The sequence below is a fragment of the Coenobita brevimanus genome, chromosome 14, assembly GCF_032717465.1.
Source record: "Coenobita brevimanus isolate Jiangsu-jjx chromosome 14, ASM3271746v2, whole genome shotgun sequence".
Taxonomy (NCBI): Eukaryota; Metazoa; Arthropoda; class Malacostraca; order Decapoda; family Coenobitidae; genus Coenobita; species Coenobita brevimanus.
The window spans coordinates 22,126,508-22,149,393 of NC_136967.1; the positions used below are offsets into that span (position 1 = coordinate 22,126,508).

Here is a 22,886-nt window from a genome sequence, read left to right on the forward strand (position 1 = left end):
AAGGCGTAGGGCACACATATTTCGCGAGTCGAAAGCGGTACCAGCAAACTACCGTGGCTCTGGCAAGCATATAATAGAAATGACGTCCACTGGTTGTTGGAGTTAAGTCCGGTTTGGTCAGTGTGTCACCTTTAGGGAAAATAGGTACAGTTTTTCATTATAAAATTCTACACCTGCATAGATGCGCACTCAAGAGCCAAAAACAAACAACTTTATATGTTGCTCAGGGACGTGGTGCATACCCAGACAAAGTTTCAATTATTCCACGTGCTTCAGCTTGGCCGTGCATGAAAGACAAACTGACAGACATACCAACATACTGAATTTTGCTTATCATATGGATGAACAAATCTGATAACGATGAAGAATTTATTATTGTGATTTATCCTCACTCTTGGCTTGATGAATTGATTGTACTTTTACGATAGTTAATATGCCTACGTATTTGCCAGCAGCATATGCAAATGTCAATTTTAAATAAGAGCAGATGAATGCAAGCACGTGCCTCTGTTATATACCTAGCTCCTCAGGCAAGAACAGAAACTGACTTGTTATATAATGTGCATCAGTGTAATATCAACATAACTTCATCTTATAGCTTAGTCTTCCCGAAAAGGGGTGAATCATCATCAAAACGACATCACTGATAAGGCTTATTTCCCTTTTGACTGCACCTGACAGTTACATATAATGTAACTGAGTTCTGTTACATGGCAGTTCCTTGGGTTGAGTGCAGTTGGGCATGTCGTTAATAACCAGAATAATGTGACGTAGTCTGTTGCTTAATTCTTAATTCTCTCAGTCTCCAGGCCATTTTATTAATCTCAGGAGAGCCCTTTAGTGGTGAAAGGGTTAGTGACAGCTGTATCTATCCCCCAAGTTTGAAATGTCTTTCTCAGACTGAACAAGACAGCTTGGAGGCAGTAAGAATGAAATTAATAAGTCTTCGGATTCAGGAGATTAACTTCCCCAGCGCCATAGATTTGTATCATATTGCCACTACGGCCAGACGATATTACTGAGCTCAAGGATAACATTCGTAGTGAAGGGGTTAGGAACGATTTTGATTAACCTCTAGCGTACGATGACTTCCCTTTAACTTGAGTCGTGAGACGCCAGGTACAGTCACTCATAAAAGAAAAGACCCCCCCTGCCGTAGAGGCAATATAACTCGGGGTATTCAGTGTTGGTAACAGTGTATTTGACGTCAGCCATATGGGGGGATGAGGAGGGGTGTTTGAGAGGAGGGCGGAGTTAATCTGCACGAAACACTGCTTCAGTCCACATTTCGAGTCAAACATACTTTATATCTGACTTGTTATGTTGTCCTTCACACAAAATTAACTTTATGCTACAAGAACAAAGAACTTTCAGGCGATAACACAATCCCATACCCGAACATTTATGCATTAATGCCGCACATGATGCAAATGAAACCCCCGGCCTCAAGGGTTAAATGAATGGGCTCGACACTCTTTGAATGAACTTTGAATGAACTTCCCCCAAACGCAGCTTCACACCCCCACACCTGACGTCATTTACAGTGTTACCAAGACCGATATCATATTGGTTGAAAGGTGTCTTGGCCGGGGGGGGTCGTTTCTTTTATGAGTGACTGTACATTAAACCGCTTCGTGCTTACTTAGTTGTAGCAGCAGCAGCAGGAGCAGCAGCAGTTGTAGTAGTAGTAGTAGTAGTAGTTGTTGTTGTTGTTGTTGTTATTGTTATTGTTGTCATTTTTGTTGTTATTGTTGTTGGGGAAACTTTGAATTCTGTCATCGCCTTCTCCATACCGGCCAACCTTCGGTGCTAGTCTTCTCAGAGAGTGTTACCCCCTCCCCCTTCCGTTCACCACATTCTTAAACCGTCTCACCCTCCCCAACCATTTTTGCTCCTCCATCCCAAAATTACACTTTACCCTATCAGCTTACCTGCCTCACTTCTCTCACAGGCTATACTTCCTCTGCCATACGCAACTACCCACTATCCATTTCACTCGCTTCTCTCCTCGCACCCCATCCATCTTTGCTCTAATATGGTGAATATTACATTAAAGAAAAAAAAATGTTTACCATCCTGCCTACGATCGCCCATATACACAGGGTGCTGGAGAGGGACGCCTTCACGTGGTGGCACAGATGTAACTGGGTGTGTCCACTGCCCGGTCATACAAATGGTCCTCAGTTCCCTCCCTATCCTCCCCAAAAGAGATGATGGACTGCAGGTGGACTGCAGTCCACTGGGTTCACGTCCATATGAGCGTGGGGGTGCCACGACTGCTACTGTTTATCGTATCACGGCCTGTCACCCATCACCATTCCAGCCCATGCCGCTCACTCGTCTTCGCCCACCCCACCCGGTCCTGAAAAGGGGTGAATCATCATCAGAACGACATCACTGATAAGGCTTATTTTTGGCACAAACGTTCATAAGCACAACCTGAACTATCTGTATCTACCCGGATCAATCTAAATGAACTTAAGGGGCCTGAAATGGCCTGAAACGCCTGAAATGGCCTGAAACGCCTGAAATGTCATATCTTAAAAACCATTTCACCAGTAGGACTTATTTTGTCACACGTCTTCACGGACATGATTTAAAACAATCTACAAGAAATTCATCTGTGTTGGATTGATAAACCTGATATGATCTGAAAAGACTTGAATTGCTTAAGTAGTCCTGAACTGATTCGCTAGTGTCTGAACATGGCTGAGGTGAACTACAGTAGAATGAGTGCACTGAACATGAATTGATGCAACGGAATTAATTGGCTTGGGCCTTGGTGGATGCGCAGGCCTTGAATGGACCGAACTAGACCCGAAAGGTCCTGAACAGAGCTGAATTGACCTGAATGAGTCTAGATGGATGTGAAGGATCTGCTTGGACCTAAATGACTTGAATGAACCTAACTGGAACTAAGCTTCCCCTTATTGGCCTGGCAGGACTTGTCTAGGGATAAATGGACGTGATGGGCCTAAATAGATCTGGAACTGACGAACCTGAATGAACCTAACTGGTTCTGAATATACCTAATTGGTTCTGAGAGGACCTGTTTGGTACCGAATGAACTTATTTAGTTCTGGATGGACCTGATAGGTTCTGAATGGACCTATTTCGTTCTGAATGTACTTAAATGGTCCAGAATGAGCCTAAATTACTCTGATTGAACCGGTCTGGATGTGAAGGACCTGACTGAACAGTAGATGACCTGAGTGGACCTACCTGGATCAGAGAGGCAGTGAAATGAACTTCCTGGACTAAAATTGACTTGATCAGATTTGAGTTGGCAAACCATTTTATTAACGGAAAAAAAAAAAAAAAATGAAATGGTATATCCTGAAATGACCTGACTTATCCTGTGAACTAATTCCAAGTTTGTTCACGCAGGAAAAGCCTAAGCCTTTTCAGTTATTCTTCTGTCGGTTTCATCAGCTGATTGTTACATTGGCTGACGGTTATGCAGGCATGATGCAAGTACGAGGGCAATAAACGCCCGTGCTATTTGTTTTTTGCTACTGCCACACGATATTATTCACCTCAAGGGAGACGGTTCGTAGTGAAGGGGTTAGTGTCAATACAACAAGAAAAACTAAGCACGAGCTGCTTTCTTGCCTTTCTTCTCGGGGGGGAAAAAAAAACCTGCCCAGCTTAATGACGCATATTTCATTGTACTCCTTTGCCTCCCAATAAGAATTCACTCCTAGCTGCACCCAGCACTACCGCACACAATAACAGACCGATATAATAACATATAACTTCATTTCGCTTCTTTGTAACCCATAAGCATTTACTTCTGGATATTAACATTAAAGTGTACTGTAGCAGACATAAAATAATAACAAATGACTCCCCCTTGGGCCCCTTCCCCCAAGAGAAGTTGCTTCTGGTACCGCACGTCCCTTCCGCATGCTGACGTACAGTAGTAACACACGGTTCCATCTTTCAGGAGGCATGAAAGAAAATGTGTTGAAGTTCAGAAGAGTGAGGTAATGGAGAAAGAGAGAAGATTCAATCTGTTGTTGTATGTGGCAAGCAAAAGGGATGCTGTGGTATTTTTGGATAGACTTTGGTTGGGCAGTGGGAGAAAGATTCGTTGTTGCTGTTGTGATTCAGCGCTCAGCTGTAATATCAACCAAGTGGACTGCAAACTTAAAATGCCTTTCTGCAGTCCACCATCCCCTTTTGGGGGACAGGGAAGTAGTTGAGGAGCACTTGTATAACCAGGCAGTGGAGCAGTTTAGTTATATCCGTGTTTCCACAGGAAGGTGTCCCTATCCGGCACCGGAAGAAAGAATGAAAGTGGAAAGAGAGATCAATAAAGGAGATGTATGCTCACTAAATAAAAAAATAAATAATTAAGACAGGGAAGGTTCAAGAGATAGATGATGTAAAAGAAGAAATGCTGTTATGGAAAAGAGAGGTAATATAAAGTGGACCTGGAAGCCGCACATATTACTTGGATACAAGGAGGAGCGCCTGAGGAGTTGCACGAAGGTATATCATCACATCCTTGCGTAGGGGAAAGGGAGAGAAGCGAGAATATAAAGGACCATAGGGGTATCTTTTTGTTCAGTGTTGCAGGAAAGTTGGATGCCGGAGTATTGATTAAGTGGGTGACAGCAATTTCAGTAGAGTTTGCGGGCGCAGAGCAGAGTAGTTTAATAAAGGGCAGGGGATAATCATGTTGATCAGATATATGCATTAATGTGTTAAGAAAACAATATATTGGATGTGGATGAAAAGCTGTTCTTAACATTTATGGATATGGAGGATGCAAGTGATATAACGGATCGGCAGGCATTGTGGAAAGTACTAAGAGTAAAATGGGATGAAAAGTAAATTTTTCAGAGCTATCCAGAGTATTTACTGTATACTGGAGTTAATGCAGGCGTTAGAGTAGAATGTAAACTGAATGAGAGGTTCAGCCAGAATGTTGAAATGAAACGGCGGTGGCTCATCATCGTGTTTGTTTAGTGTGCGTTTGGATAGACTCAAGAGGTGAATACGAGGATGCTTAGAAGGAAGTGATTTTTAAGAAAGGAGGTAATGGGTGGGAGCCGTTAGCACACTATTTAGTTATGGCGCAGTGCTGGATGTGGGTGAGTGATATTTCAGAGTCTGGTGGAGGATAATAGCTGTGTGTGTGTGTGTGTGTGTGTGTGTGTGTGTGTGTGTGTGTGTGTGTGTGTGTGTGTGTAAGACGTAACTTAGCAGCTTATGCAGGTAAAAGCAATGCAGGGTGTTTGAAAACAGCACAGAGTACGAACTAGAAACTGAGAGTGAATGGAACATAGAGGGAAAATGTGCGGGTTATTTTCAGGCAGTGTTGTGTACAAGTTGTAGTACTGTGGATATTGAATTGAAGAACTGAGACAAAGCTGAAAAAAGGCAGGGGCCTGGAAAGCAATGACAAAAACAGAAGTGTAAGCGTTGAAGTAGAAGAAGGATGACATGACTGTATATGAGTTTCAACATTAACTCTTTGTAACGAAACATGGACGCTGCTTGAGAAGCATAATTTAAGATTGAGATCTTTTGAAAATATATATTCTTTTCACTTTAACTTGACTCAGATTTTTATCCTGTTGCGGCTCATTTCACGTATCTCAGTGGCCGAATAAGGTACTACTATAGCTTTCCATACTTTCCATAGCACTTCTTCGTGGTATCTTGTTGCAGTTCATCATTCAGGATCCAGGGATTGCTATTTTAGACCAAGTTAAAGTGAAAAGAGTATAGCCACCCCAGAAGTGCCTGTGGAGTGACATGGAGAGATGGATGGCGAAATAACATTTGTGAAGATAGTGCTGTAAATGTTGAAGCTATGAGAAAACTGAAGAAAAATACTTTGAGGTATGTAAATATTTATGTACTGCAGCGGCTGGCTTCCACACGTCTAGCATAGAATTGTTCATCTATTCTGAGTGAACAGAGGGTGGGGGAGTGGCTATCTATGACAGTGCTTGAGAGTGGGGTGGCTACAAAGAGAAGGGAAAGATGATAAAAAAAAAAAAAAAATGGGGAAATAAGATGAGAAGTTTTCAAGGAAATGCGGTGTGTCTTGGAGAGAGAGGTTGTTACTAAGTAGGGACAGAAATGCCTGTCTTTTTGTCGAGGTCACCTCGTAGGACATAGCGTCAAGCAGTAAACAGACAGATTACGAGATGTCTTTCCTAAACTGAACAAAATCGTCTGGCAGAAGCAAGAACAAAATATATAACACATCATCGTACTGAAGGGATTGAATGTTGTGTGTCTGCCGCACCTTACACACACACACACACACACACACACACACACACACACACACACACACACACACACACACACACACACACACACACACACACACACACACACACACACACACACACACACACACACACACACACACACACACGAGTCGAATCTCTCAGAGGGTACCTAGAGTTTTTATTTTTCCCTTTCAAATTAACTGCGGTCAGACATGTAGGCCAGTCTCCTGCTCTTTACCTCTTCAAGCTTATGTATCTTTGTTATTCTTGATATCTGCATACTATATTATTCCGACTATTAGAGATCTTTTTAACTAGAGAGTTTAAAGTGGAGCCTACACAAACCCCTCCACCATCAGAGATCCTTCCTGAGCTGAATTAAATCGTATAGAGATCACAGTAATAAACTTACGTCATCGTTGTGAAGGAATAATGGTTCTAGACTCCTGAAGGATGGTCCCGAAGGAAATAATATGAGACTAGCTGTGTTTGTCACTGTTAGCAATCGGGTCACTGCTGGAAGGTATCACAGTTATATGACGTAATGTGATGTACAGTTGCGGCCACTATTGCATATACACATCTGGACATTGAAATAATGATGTGAGATTCCACTCATGACCCGCTTGAATCGTACCGGTTAGCTTAGCAAATGACATTAGATTCTGACACAGTATCGATAAGATATAAAAAACTAGCGCAGGCAGGCACAATAGTTGCTGACAAATAGTAAGCAAATACTAGTACACTGCAGCACACACATATACTGTAGAACTCTGACCTTACCCTGTGACTTAACCTTCAACTGATTGTTCTCAAAACAGAATCCCTTCGTTCTTGCCTTACCCTCATTACCCTCAACCCTTTTACCAACTTTGGTCTAAATCCGATCAAAACTTTAAATTGACCTTGCTATGTGCCCTTGATTTTGGCTTATTACTCTAAAAAACAATAAGTCAGTCCTTTGGCTGATCTTCATTTATCTCACGAAGTTTGGTAAAAAAAAAAAAAATGTTTGAGAATATTAGTACATCACAACTCAGTCCCTTATTTGGTTCCTTGCTAACATACATACACCGTTAGTAGCTGATTTAGGTGTTCAGATGTTTGTTAGCATCAGAGAATCTGTTGGCAGCAACCGGGCTTTTCCCCTCCCTAGATAGTCTGGTATTTTGTATTGAGCTCCGCCATTAATCTTTTCGGTGCGATGACGTCGCTTATTCGTTAGCTTGTTACTTCTGCGAATGAATGTGTTTGAGTGGATGAGTAAATTGGGAGTGTGTCGTCCTGTCTCGGCTACCTCCTTTTCCTAGGGGGAAGCAGCCTAGGTATATAGATAGATAGATAGATATTATTTTCCTGAAATTGAGGAGACATCTTGTTGTAACGGGCGTACGAGCAGTCGCATAACCCTTTCCGTACGGCGACGTAGTTTTATCCCATTCTTGGTACGCCTAGACAACCTCACTGATATCCAGAAAAGTATCTCGTACTGCATGGATCAGTCTCCAGTAACCTTTTTCTACCTATGATTTCTGTGTTTAAACTTACTCCTGCCACCTCATGACCAACATCCTCCTTCTCCTCCTCCTCCTCCTCCTGATCATCATCATCATTATAGTCCTGTTTGCCGCTACATCAGGGAATGGGAGGGATCCAGAAACAAGAAAATGAGAACCCCTTCACCCTCTTAAAAAAGAAAAAAAATAGAAACAAAGAAAAAGAAAATGGGAACTACCAAGAGAGTGGCCAGTGGAAAGATCTCTCCTAGTGCAAGAGATGATGAGGTTCTATTGTCTCTTACTTCCCTCCATTCCTGTGGTATCAGGAGAGGGGTCATTCAGCTCTTTCACTGCAATAACGTCTTTTCTTTTGCTATATTCTTGCTACATGCAGATGGTTATATTTAGCTAATGGAAGACCTCTCATAGTAGTAGTAGTAGAAGTAGCAGATATTATAGTAGTAGTAATAGTAGTAGTAGTGGTTGTTGCTGTTGTTGTTGTAGCAGCAGCAGCAGCAGCAGCGGCAGTAGTAGTAGTAGTGGTAGTAGTAGCGGTAGTCGTGGTGGTGGTGGTAGTAGTGCTACTAGTAGTAGTAGTAGCCTAGCAGTAGTAGCACGGTAGTAGTAGTAGTAGTAGTAGTAGTAGTAGTAGTAGTAGTAGTAGCAGTAGTAGTAGTACCAGTAGTAGTAGTTGTTGTTGTTGTTTGTTTTTATTGTTGTTGTTGCTGTGGTGGTGGTGGTGATTGTTGTTATTGTTGTAGGTTCATTAGAATGTGAATCCACTGGACTGTAAGCTGAAGCTGCCCTTCTGCAGTTCACGATCTCCTTTGCAGGGAATAGGAATGGAGCCGAGAGACGTTTATGCAAGTTGTCATCGGACACATCAGGCTATATCGGTGCCATCGCGTGAAGGCGTCTCTTGCTAACACTCCTGTCCTTGTGAAGGGGGTTAATGAACACTGCGTCCAAAATCCTAGCAGTCAGAGCTCTGCCCTAAACTGACAAACTGTTTTGAACTGCAGCTAAGTGATTAATGAAACAGGAAGGAAATATTGTACTCTGATTACCCATTCCAGCATCAGGGGTCTTTCCGACGCTAAACAAAATCGTCTGGCGGCAGCAAGAGTAAATTAAGAGAAGCGTCATCTTACTGAGGGTTAGTGGAGCTTCTCGATGACACTCCTCACAACGAGAGGTCTTTCCTATGCTGAATAAATCGTCTGGCGTAGAAAGAATAAAATACAAAATGACGTCATCGTACTGACAAAAATGCTACAACTTTATTCAACAAGAGCAAACAAAAACAATGCTTAACCTCAATGAACCCTATTTTTTTTTTTTTTTGTACGTCCCAACGATTTTAATTCGTATAGGACTTTTCTGTTGTAAGTGGGGGTGGGGGGCACTATCCACACACTCGATGTAGTACAAGTTTCAGGAGACTTTATAGTTGAGTGACAAGCCAAATGTAAATCAAGAAACCATTTACAACGTTGGGTGGTAACCAAATAACGAAGGGATGCCTGGTGGTTTAGTGAGTTAAGGTGCCCCGACTGGATTGAGCCTGTCATGATTTATATCCAAGGAAAGAAGGGATTTTTTTTGTCCACATAATGCTACTCAGGGAACAGTGAGGGTGGTCACCCTTATCTAAAATGTCGGGACTGAGTAGCCTAGTCACGGGTTCCTATGCTTGTGATGGGACCAAAAAAAATAAATAAATAAATAAAAATTCCATCCATCCATCATCCAACCCCCCAAAAAAATAAAATAAAAAACAACATTGGATAACGGACAGATAAAGGACTTTTTTTTTTTTTTTACTGGAGGGAGTATACATACATGCATGTCTATCTATCTATCTATCTATCTATCTATCTATCTATACACATACATATATGTACTGGTATATTTATATAACCTTCATTAACTCCTTTACTACTGTGAAAGTCTTTCAAACAGCGTAAAATAGTATGCAAGAATACTGTTTAACGAACGTCCTCGGACACTTTTTTTTTTTTTTTTTTTTCCAGCGTTGTCCTTAGCCAAGCACCTGGAGGTGTAGGTACAAAGGTGTGGAGGGAAAGAGATATGGTGTAGATATTTAGGTTTGGGGGGAATAGGTGGCCTGCGGTCCTACCGGACCCAGGTTCAAATCCCCGCTGGGACAGGGAACAGTTTAAGGATTTGAATTTCATGTAAAACAGACTTTACCGATCTACCAGAAGACCTGCCGACATGTCATAAAAATACCCTCGCGAATATCAATACACCAGTCCTGTATGAGACAGCCCTAGCATGTACTGAATATGGACGGTAGGTGTTAGCGCCGAAGTGGTGACATGCAAAGGTGTATGATGTATAGGAGGACTACTGGGCCTTGGGAGCAGGCTGTGAAGCCTATACCCGAAGTTGAGCACATAAAAAAAAAATACGGTGTAGATATGGGTGTGTGTGGGGTGGGGAATAGATATGAAGGTGTAGATATGGGTGTGTGTGGGGTGGGGAATAGATATGAAGGTGTAGATATGGGTGTGTGTGGGGTGGGGAATAGATATGAAGGTGTAGATATGGGTGTGTGTGGGGTGGGGAATAGATATGAAGGTGTAGATATGGTTGTGTGTGGGGTGGGGAATAGATATGAAGGTGTAGATATGGTTGTGTGTGGGGTGGGGAATAGATATGAAAGTGTTGATATGGGTGTGTGTGGGATGGGGAATAGATATGAAGGTGTGGATATGGTTGTGTGTGGGGCAGGGAATAGACATGAAGGTGTAGGTACGGAGATGTGGGAAGAATAGATATGAAGGTGTAGGTATGGAGGTGTGTGGGAGAATAGATATGAAGGTATAGGCATGGAGGAGTGTGGCTGAGTAGATATGAAGGTGTCAGTATGGAGGTGGGTGGATGCATTCATATGGAAGTGTACTCTAGGTGTTGGGTACATAGACACAAGGCATAAATTAAGTCAGTGGCTGTCAGGTACAAGAGAGAGAGAGAGAGAGAGAGAGAGAGAGAGAGAGAGAGAGAGAGAGAGAGAGAGAGAGAGAGAGAGAGAGAGAGAGAGAAGATAGGAGACTAAATACACCAGTCAAAGGTGCAGGTATAATCAAATTAGTGGACATATGTAAACATCTCTCTACGCATGCATCAACATCTACGAATTACACATTTCATTATACAGAAACTTCAAGAGCTCGCAGGCTCATCCCCTTCATCCAAGGACGTAATTTTTTGTCTAGTATTGCTGCTGCGATGTATTTAGCTTTGGGGGAATACCTTTTAATGACGGGGCTAATATCTACAGGTTGTCCAGTTGATTAAGGTGCTCCAGCCGACCAGGGCCGGCAGTGATATGCATCCGAGGAGTGATTGGGTTTTATTGCTAACAGAATACCACTCAAGACGAGTGAGACTGGCCAATTTTGTCTAAACTGATGGGACTAAACAGGCCAGCCCCGGGTCTCTATGTTCCTGATGGGGCAGAAAAAGGAATGGATGAAGGGGTTAATGGAAGCTGTGCCTAACTCCTCGAGATCAAGATGCTATCCTGAGGTGAACAAAATCGTCTGTAGAATAGAGAATAAGGATAGAAAAAGTCGTCATAACGGAAAGAGTTGGAATCTATCACACCTATTCCTTAAAACAGCAACACCTATTGAGTCAAGAGGAAATTTTACAAACACATTTCTGTTTCATCCACGGTCTGTAAAGATTTCTGAAAACACTAATATGAGAGCATAGACGGTGAATGTTCCAATGAGAATCATGAACTATAAAGCAAGATTCTAACGAGGAAACCAAATTTGGCAGAAATTAGACTACACAAACGACCTCGTAATTCTTGAACACACCGTAAGATTTGGAATGCCCTTTCCGCACAGCCGTATTTTTTTTTTTTTTAAATCCCAATGAGAGGGTGACCTGTCTTTATTCTTTTATTCTCATAATTACCATACGATTTTATTCAGCCTGGGAGAGTCTCATAATAAGGAAGGAGTTAATGGTGCCTATAGCTAACCTTTCCAGTTCAGAAAGTCTATCTCAAGTAAACCAAATCGTCAAGAAATGGTATGAGTACAAATAGAGAGGTCAGCTTTGAGGGCACAGAGACGCCGAGACCGAACTTTGACATCGAGACCGAACTTTAACACCGAGATATAACTTTTACACCGAGTTCAAACTTAACACCGAGACCGAACTTTTACACTGAAACCGAACTTATGACATGGAGACCGAACTTTAACACCGAGACCGAACTTTGACGCCGAGACCGAACTTTGACGCCGAGACCGAACTTTGGCGCCGAGACCGAACTTTGACGCCGCGATCGAACTCTGATACAGTGATCGAACTTTGTCGTCCCCTATGACCTTGACCTTTGATCGATCTCCATCACAATCACAATTCCATCAAAATCGAATTATCTCTTTCCAACCCCACTCACAGAGCATGTGCCATTTTTTTTTTAACTGGTCAGGCATTCATGAGCTAGACACATACTGCATACATAGAGATATAAGTGCAAACTGACTCGATCACAAAAGGTACACCTTCTGCATTACTTTAAAAAAAGTAATGATCTCGTGTTTTTGCAGGACAGGGCAAGTATTTATTTATTTATTATTTTTTTTAAGGAAACGGTGTAATAATCATAAAAATAAAATTGGAAGGAGAGGAAGAGGCGATGGGGAACTATCGACGTCTTAAGGTTGAGAACATGATTTTCACTAAATTATTGCTGCTGTCAGACCGTCATTTTCAGTTTAGAAGGACCCCTAGTAGTGAAGGATGTACTGAAGGCTACATCTAACCTCTTCCAGTTCAATAGCTCTTTCCTGAGTTCAGTCAAATCGTCTAGAAACAGCAATAGTAAGATAGAAGAGACGTAACTGTTTTGAAAGAGTAAACTGTTGATTAACATAAGGCTCGTTTAACCCATCAATCCGATAGCCGGTGCTATTGAGGAACGCCTTCAAGTGATGGCACCGATATAAATGGATGACACCACTGCCCGGTTGTACAAACGTCCCTCACTTCCCTCCCTATCCACCAAAAGGAGAATAATGGACTGCACAAAGGAAGTAGCTTCGGTCGATGGTATACTTTACAATTATTTCTTGCCACCACCAGACAGTTCGGTTCAGTTTAGGGAAACTCTTTACTTGTAAAATGGATAATTAAGGCTATATGTAGCCCCTCCAGGTCGGAACCTCTTTCCAAGCTAATTACAATCATCAGAAGATGGCAAGAATTAAGATATACAACACCGGAGTGAAGGGGTTAACGACATACTTAAGGCCAGGAATGTGTGTACGTGGGAGGCAACATGAAGCAGGTGAGAAAGAGCGATTTATACACCACCGTAAAAAAAAGTCAAAAGAATACCACCAAAATCACAGCTACTGGCATTTCTTACCCTTCTTTCTCCGGACAATTTTATTCAACCTATCTCAGACTGAAGTGGTTAATGAAAACCTTATCCTCTAGTCCAGAAAGTAGAAGAATAAAGAACTACGTCATCGGAGTAAAGTAGTTAAATTTTGATACGACGTTTGAACCACGGCACAACAATGATACATAAACACTGCAGATCGTGCTGGAAAAATCTTGACACCGAGCTTCAGACTAGCCATGCAACACTTAGTGAAGCAATGGCGAGGCGTGTACTGTGAGCAGGAGTCCGTCGGCGCGTTGCATTTGGCATCATAGCTGGCTGAAATTACCTGCAATATTACCGTGCGTAGGCGTATCATTTGTGGGTGAAGAAACGGCGAGTGTATTTGAAACGCATCTAGAAACACACACACACACACACACACACACACACACACACACACACACACACACACACACACACACACACACACACACACACACACACACACACACACACACGGCGAGTGTATTTGAAATGCATCTAGAAACACACACACACACACACACACACACACACACACACACACACACTAACCGTTGATGGTTAGGTCTGCAAGGTGGAGCTAAATATCCGGGAGCTTGAATGATATGTGAATAACTGTTTGTCTCACTCTTGTATTTCTCTTTCCTTGATTCTAGATCCTGCCTCGCCCCATCCATAGGTGGGGAAAAGAAGAGGGTCACAAAGATGATGATGCTGAGGAGGAGGAATAACCGACAATGATGATGATGAGAAGGAGGAATAACCTTTATCTCCCACTGGGTGTGCGTAGGAGAGGGGTTCCAAAAAGTGATCCAGTTGTTGAGTCAGGCCTGCGGGCATTACATGGAAAACTGGATCATCTGCATGTGAAAAGATTAAGCGAACGAGGACGTACTGTCAACCAACTTTTGGTTAGTCTGGAAATGAACAATGAATAGTCAGGAGACGACGAAGTGGTACAAACGAGTAAGTTTTGGATGTGGAAAAGCCAGGAAACGAGAAAGAACGACGACTTTCGATCACACTGAAAAGAAAGAGTAGTCTGGAAACGAAGAAGCGATAAAAACGACGAGGAAGCTCTGTCTGGAAAAAAATTGGGCGAACGAGAAAATACGTCGGATTTCAATCAATCTGGAAACTGTACAAACAACACAAGTGAGTTCATTCACCGCTAGTAGCTACAGACCCCGAAAAAGGGGGAAGTTGCGAGGGCGGGAGTGATAGAGAGAGAGCGAGTGAGAAAGAGAGGTGAGGGGACTTTCGAAACTTGTGACCCACGTGAGGGCAGACAGATAGGCAGACAGACAGAGCTCTTATGCCTGGGTGGTATTGCTTCAGGCCCCTTGTTTCATATTTCTAAGCACGATAAATTCACAGCCCACTAGCACAAACTTGCAGAGCTTTCTGAGGATAAATGGGCGGAGCGTAGGCAGGGGGGCGGGGCGAGGAGGGCGGGGCGAGGGGCGGTCGTTTGTGGGTGTGAGTGTGTACGTGGGTTTGTGTGTGGGATGAACAATACAGAGGCCAATTTCTTGCTATTTTCTAGTTATTATGCATTACAGGTATGGACGAATAAAACAACAACACGGTCAAGATATATAGTCGTCAGATGCCTGTAGAGGAGGGGGCGTAGGAGTTAGGACAGTGGCCGAAATAAGAGTGAGGGGAAACGGAGAGGTGGCATGGCGCTCGCTGGCAGCCTAGAGCGTGTTTATATTCCAACTCTCCGACAATTTAACCTGTTGCTCTGCCCTGACCGCCCCACAGTCACCTCGGCGGCCTCGACCTATCGCCTTCTCATCCTCAGTCGTCCCGTCAAGGTATGTTGGACTGTGTGTGCAAGTTAAAAGTGAGGCAACTGTTGCATTCTTATGCGACGAAACTTGGCTGAGCGTTCCGTAGATTTCATGACGCGAAAGAAAGTTGCAAGTAGTTTTGCTGTCTGGTCTTCTGTCGTTATCGACTACAGGTGGCACTGTGATATTCGAGGAATCAACTGTAGCCCACTGTCACATCAGTTAATTATGAGAGTATCAGTCACTTCTAAGCCGAGTGTGCTTATCGCATTAGCAACTGAAATGTTTGTCAGTCAAGAAAATTTTATAGTACCCGCTACAGGTCAAAGGTAAGTTTGATGAAAGTAACTTCCCCAAAACTCAGGAAGAAACTGATGCAAGAGGAAGTTGTAGGGAAATGCGCCCGAAACTCTGATATGCAGACTCTTGGAGCCGTATTCTCGTCGACCAAGGAGATCTCCTAGCACATTATCCCAAGTGATTTGTATATTGTATTTTTTTTTTCTCTCTCTCGGGTGTTATTTATGTCTCCAGTGTCAACGTAAACTGCATGAATAACAGACAAGAAGCTATTACACGTACCATATATAGTGCTAAATTGGTAAGGAAGAGGTGCTAGGGGGCATTTTTAACCTATGGAAAAAAGGCCCTTGGGTGTGATAGGAACAAGTAGGGAGCATATAGCCGTGATGGAGGTTTGGAATTGATGTTGATGGTGAATTGTTGTAGGACATAGACCTTATTTGCTTAGTCTGTATTCACATAATTTCCTTTTGCGTCCCAGTTCAGAGCCAGTGAATTTTAAACATCAATGTAAATTATGAAAGTAAGAATATTTCTTTTAACATTTCACTGGATACATTGATTTCGGTTGATGACGCGAAGGAAGTAGAAATGCCCTAATGACAGCGATGCTTCCTGGAAGATACTGTTTGTTGGACATTATTTCGTAGCTCGCCAAAAATGGATTTTTTTTTTTTTTTTTTTAAGGGTTAATAGTTACAGATAGTTCATTTTAAGACGGTAGCTAAGTTAACCAATCAGTGACTAAAGAACTTAAGTATCTTCAACATGATGCACAGTGCGACATACCGGAAACATTGTTAAGTTGGTTACGTATTTTACTGTCATCATCTGTTTACTCCTTTCACATATAAGACGATGGAGTTTGCAATAACAAATAGGAAAAAGAAATCAAGCCATTTGTCTCTGGCCATGCCAATGCCAAAATAATCATATCTTTTAGGGAAATTTTTGAGAGGTTCAATGAATCTGAATTTAGGCTAGGAAGTTTGTCGTTCAGGTCAACTGACGGAGTAACACACTTTCTAGTGCCACCATAAGGACAGCAATATATGGCTGAATTAAGAAATCCAGTAATGACGTAGGAACACTCCCTAGGATGCAGGGCTACCATAATCGATTTTAGGCGGCATATTCTTCCTCTTTACTTTTACCCCCGAGCAGAGGCAGCTTGTTAGTGGATGTGACACAAAATTAATATGATTAATGATTATCTCGTATTTATTGATTCATCACGTTCTTGTGAATCCGAGTTTGGACCTAGGGTGGGGGACCAGTTTCTTCTGCACAGTGATCGATTTGTATATATCTCACACACACACACACACACACACACACACACACACACACACACACACGTCACATATTACGCATTCATTTCCAACGGCTTGGACTGGCGCTGAGAGGGCGCCCACACGGGGCGGCGTTGTGCGCCCAGGGTGGAGCAACTGCGTCGTCCACCCGGCAGCCACATCTTAAATTTCGTTGCACCTCGCTGTGGGAAGGACCCTCGTCCGACCCTAGTGAGGCGCTGTCTACCACAACTACTACAAAAGAAGTTCGGTTCCCTGCATGTACTGTGCCTGTGGGGCGGCCCCACGGAAGTGGATGTTTGCCTGTGGTCGTCCGGTCTGCTCGGCCAGACAGACCGCGTTTAAACAACAGCAACATCTGTCCATACTAGAAAACGTATGTGGAGGGGCAATTAAATGTACTTATCAAATTCCAAATTTGGCATAAATACACTTGGATCCCTTAAATCCCTGACATAATTAGCTGACGTCATTACCACTGTTGTGCCATTATCCTCAGGTCTCCCTGTAAAATCACTTGTTGTCAGTATTGCTAACGATTATAGTTGCTACCGATAGTTATCTGTTGACAAGATATCATAAACTGTATTTCTACGGCTCACGAATAATCATACTGGTTATCATTTTAATCACATTTATTCTGCTATTTTTAGAATTTACTTTATCACACTTGCACTTGCCGACAAGGCAAGGAACTTATCCTGGATACAACACTGTCAGCCTCTCTCACAGAACAGTGCTTCTGTAGTTCTCGTGATCACGCAAAGCTAAATTTTATGAACATGAAATTCCCAAAGTTGTCACTCGGAATTATCGAACCACAGCTGACTGTACACGTCTCGCGCAAGAAACAGCTGCACCTAGACACTGGACCCTCAGCTGGATTGTTTTCACCTGACGGAACTGGGCCACTCTCGCTACTTGGATGTCGAGTCGTGGTTGTATGAACTTCAGTAAGCCTTGTTATTAGGTAGAAATAAGTCACCTTGGTCACTTGTCAAATTTTTCTGTCAAAATTACAACACTTGGCCATCAACTGAGCTGAAGGGACTTAAGGATCTTTGTCAGGTGCAAACTGATTATGGTACCATGGAAAGCTTGATATGAAAAAGAGGACCAAGTACAGTACCGAAGGTGGAAGATGTGAAGGTGTGTTATAGTACGTTTATTTTAACTTGGCCATGAGGTTTGTCCTTTTGCGGTTCATTTCACGCAGCACACTGATAGAGCAAGACAATACTGTGGTAATGTATCCTTCCCATGGCATTTCTCTTTGACTACCATCAAATTCTGTGTTAATCATTTGTTCCATCCCAGTATTCAAGATGGAGAAGTGGTATTTTAGGCCAGGTTAGAGCAAAGGGGTATAGTACCATCATTTTCCTGGGGAGATAGAGCAGTTTAGGCCCCTATTGGATCCATTTCAAACCTGAGCCATATTCACTTCGCCCTAGGAATATTCGTTGCACATTCTACTTTGCGATTTACTGTCTTCATTTTATTTTAATATTCACTTGGATGTCTTTTAATATCTTTTCAGTATTGACATGATTTGAGTCATTATCATGCAAAAGTGGCTTAAGAAGACGTGTTACAAAATCTCCAAAGCCAACGAAGGGGGGTGGGAAGGGGCGAAGACAGGGCAGAGGGAGGGGGCAAGGCGTGGGATTTACAGTATATTGCATCATACAGCCTCGAAAATAAAAGACAGACAGGCAGTGGGTTCGAAAAGCTTGAGTCGATGTATATAGCTTCGAGGCAGTCAATAAATCGGGATAAAATATAATCCTCAACTTCTTTCAAGTACACTATCATGCCCGTTGTTCAGCCAGTGATCAAAATAAAGAACAGATCTAGGGAAGCATTTGTAAAGTATCTTAACCAGTTTACAGAATCAACAAGTTCCAGTAACAGTGAAGTCTTAATACTAATAGCTTTATTTTTCATACTCCTCACTCTAGTATTCATTGTAACTGGATCGTGAAGTATATGGTGGGTGTATGACAAAAGGTAAATGTGTATACAAGCAATTCTAACCACAATCTAAGCCAATGCCGGTTCTAGCCTTCTGGGGGCCCTCAGCGGGATTATAATGTATTCCCACCTATATTTCAACTAGCGGCAATGAAACCCGTATAAACATTGCGGTAATACCAATAGTCATCACTAATTAAAAAAAAAAAAAATCATTCCTCTACATTTTGATCTGTGCTGAATTTTTGGTGGAGTGGTATTTATTTATTACTTTATTTATTTATTCTGTTTACTTATTTATTTATGCATTTTCACTTGGAGTCCCCTAGGGACAGAGGGGTCCCAGTCAGTCAATTGTATCCCATGTACCCAGAGCCAGGTCTGATTTAAGCTATGGAGAGTTCGTAACTCCCACAAGCGTATTAAAGTCCTGAAAATCGGCCCAATACCAGCAGTGAAGGACCATCACTGACCAGAGGGCACTTCTGTTCAAATGGCTTGTCTAGGGTCGTCACAAGAGGCGATTTCATTTTTGGTGATTCCTGTACTTGAGGGCAAAGTGCCTCATACGGATTTCCATATGTGTGCTACTTATTCAATTTTGAGAGACCTGTACTGTAGTCTACGCGTCGTCTGGTGGGGACACTTTGTGTGTGTGTGGGTGGGTGGGTGGGTGGGTGGGTGTGGGTGGGGGTGTGTGCTTAAATAGTTATATAGACATGTTTATCTCTTTGTCTGTCTGTCTGTCTTCAAACATATATCTGTACCTAGATAGACAGATAGATAAACAGATAAATGATAGAACGGGAGTGGTACAGACAGATAAGAAGACACAGCCAGATGGGTAGCTACACATAAAGATGGGCCACAAATAGTAGATACTGGTAAACATAGACGCTGAGGAAGACACAAGAAAATATGTATGAACATCTACGCAATATTTCCTCCCCAAATCCCATCTTTGTTCTACAGCCTAGGGACCTTTATATTCAAAATAGAACTGAAAGATTCCCTGGAACATCTTTCCTTAGACACAGCAATACAAAGGAATACCACAGTAACAGTGAAGTAATATGCCAAACCCATGAGTTGATACAAAAACTTTTAACATGTAATATACCTGTCACCTAATTCCTCTTAGTTATCTCCATACAGACACTTAACCAGAGTAACACTGAATTTAAAAGCCAAACCCATGCATCGAAGCTAACGAAATGTCCCAGCCTCCAACTCACCTCTCACACAGCCTAGATACCTCCGTGCAACCACTGAACCACTGTAACAATAAGTAATAACGCAAAACTCATAGGTCAAAACCATAAAAAATTCCAGCCTACTATCCACCTCCCAACCAGCTTTTTTTTAGACCCCGCCAAACAAGTTTCTAAGTTCTGTATCAGTGATTTTATATGACAAAGCTAGAGATTAGTAATCACAAAATTTCCCAGCCACCAACTCCATGGACCAGTGCCTACAAAAATCCCCAACCAGCGCTACATCTCCCACTCAGCTTCTCATAAATATCACAATACAAATACATAGCCAAAGTAACAATGGTTTTAAATGCTTACCGCAGTAACAATGATTTTAAATGCCAAGAAAAGTAACAATAATTTTAAATGATAACTACAGTAACAGTTATTTAAAATGCCAACCTCAAGAACTGATTTTAAATGCTAATCGCAATGACAGTAACTTCTAATGCTAACCTTATTAAGAGTGAATTTAAATGCCAAGAAAAATAACAATGACTTAAAATGGTAACCACAATAACAGTGATTTTAAATGCTAACCACGGCAACAATGATTTCAAATACTAACCAAGGTAACAATGATTTTAAAGGTTATTCACAGTAACAATCATTTTTAAAGCTAACCACAGTGTCAATGCTTTTAAATGTTAACCACGACAACGATGATTTTAAATGTTCACCCAAGTTACAATTATTTTAAACGGAGACAACATAAGCAACTGTTTTAAATACTAACTAAAATAATAGTTATTTTCAGTGCTAACCAGTGTAACAGTGATTTTATATGCAAACCACAGTAAGGATAATTTTATATGCTTAACACACACGCCAGTCCAACACGCCAGGTGGACCGAGTATACACCTAGAGGCCCTTCAGGCAGTGACCTCCGCCCTGACCCATAGCGAGCGTTAAGTAAACACAATGGAGAGGCTCTAGAGAATGAGCCACCTCAACTTCTTGCATGGAGAAGCTTGAAAAATTGTTGTTGAAATAACCTGACCGTGACTCTAGTTCACATTTTTACCCCCCTTGAGCCTGGGGACGTCATTGCTATTAGATTCTTGGTGTCGTCTGACGAATTCATTCTGGTCAGGACGGGCTTTTTTAATCAACACCTTCCCCATCAGAGGGCTCTGCTCGGCTGACGATTGGGTAGCAGCAGTAATGATCTACGGAAGCAGATCATCGTAAATGAATGAGTCCCTTTACTACGGTTTTTTTTTTTTTTTTTCTTTTAAGGTTACTTTTCCTATCTCCAGCTGATTCTATTCGGCTGAAGTAAAATCTCTTTTCGTGAAAGAGTTCCTGAGGGCTATAGCTAACCCCTCTAGTACTTCTAGGCAGAATAAAATCGTCTGAAGACAGTAAGTATGAATTATAAATTGTTAGTGCCTATAATCAGAGAGGGGAGTCCTTGATCAGCTGTATTAAATCGTCGGAAAGAGCCAAGTGTTGATACAAAAAATGCTCGGGATGAAAGGGTTGATGACAAATGCTGCTAACTCTGAAGTCCCAAGGGGATCTCTCGTCAGCTACACAAAATAGTTTGGTGAAACCAAGAAGGAAATGATAAAAAGAGATTCTTAGGATGAACAAATTACTAGAGATAATTTCTTAGGTTCTGTTTATGCTGTGGTCGGAATAGGTCTTATTGTTCACTGGAACACGTTCTTGGTATGCCGTTCCTTAGCGCTAGATAAATGGAAATCCTAGAACGTGCCTAAGAGAAATGGAAGACCAGAAAATTTGGTCAGATTTTTACAGTTCAGTTTGGGGGAGGCTTCTCGTATGATGAATCTAATCCCCTGGTTCTAGCAAGAAAGGACACCTTATGCAGCGAAGGGTTTAAATAGTGCGATGTAGTGAATTTGCTAGCTTATAAGTGTGAGTCATTAGTGACATAATGGATTCTGGTTGGTTGTCTCATCTCCTACCAACGACTCTTCCATTTCGTGGATGCGTCTATTGACACACAGTAGGACATAAGTTCTCTAAATATTTAATTAATTTTGCTTTACAATTAGGGTATGTCCGTTAATATCGTCCCTCAAGCATGATATCAAAGAATCATCTATGGGCTGTAACACGTATCAAGCCTTTCTTAGCGTAGGAGCGTCCGTCAGCAAAAATGAGTGAGATTACAAGTGGTGGAATATTTGGCGAACGAATGTCACAGACTATATGTTCCAGCACTTGATTAACTATCGTACACGAGTTTCGTGGCTGTCTTTCTTGGTGTACATCCCAGAATTTCGCTATGTAAACGAGTTTATTGTTGAGGGCCAGCAGCTGTGGCACAGAGTTGTGTTTGTAGTATCTGTGGGAGCCAGAAGTTAGGATTGATCCAGTCCGCCTGCCTTCTGGGATAGAACATCGTTGTGTCTGTTTCTTCCGACATTCCGTTCGTTCGTTCGTTCAAAGAGTCCGAAGCTTGTTAGGTTTTTATTATCACCGGCATCATCAGCTACAACTGTTTCATCATCATCATCATTATCATCAACATCATCATCATGTCATAGAAAACGTATAACAAGTTAGTTTTTTTTTTTTTTTTTTTTTTTCCGTCTTTCTCCATTCAGTCCTAGTTGGTGAGTGGGTGAGTTCAGTCCTATCTGGCTGAAAGAGGGAATATAGCTTTCCATTATTTTTTCCATATATTTTGATTATTAATCCACTGCATAAGATGATGTCCTAATTATGTTCTTTGTACCGTCATAGCCTTTTATTTAGCTTAGGAGGGGCTTTTCGAACTTTAACCCCTTCACTACAAGGAGACTCTCATAAACTTCGTAAGATATTCGGGCGGTAGCTGATGTTAAGCAGATAAAATACATCATCACAGTTAAGTGGTTAAAAAAATGTCATTTTAAGTGGCTATGCAGCACCTTTCAGCAGTATTCCCCAAACACAAATCCAGAGGTTTAGGTAAGCCCCACCTAGTGAAATCTATGATGAGACTGTGCTTTCCTTCTTTAGTTTTTTATAATTCCTTATTCTCCATTACTCTTATCTTTTCAGTGATCCTCTTCATTCGCTCTTTTCTCCCTCACTTTCCTTCATCGTTTTTC

At 41.9% G+C, this 22,886-nt stretch overlaps 1 protein-coding gene across 1 annotated transcript in view; it reads left to right on the top strand.

Moving 5' to 3' along the window:
- The first annotated feature begins 14,957 nt into the window (after positions 1-14,957).
- The window catches only part of LOC145389524 (uncharacterized), a 111,982-nt gene continuing 104,053 nt past the window's right edge, over positions 14,958-22,886 (top strand). Inside the window, exon 1 of the mRNA XM_080264800.1 lies at positions 14,958-14,998. The gene's annotated coding sequence lies outside the window, so the exon portion shown is untranslated. The remainder of the gene's footprint in view (positions 14,999-22,886) is intronic.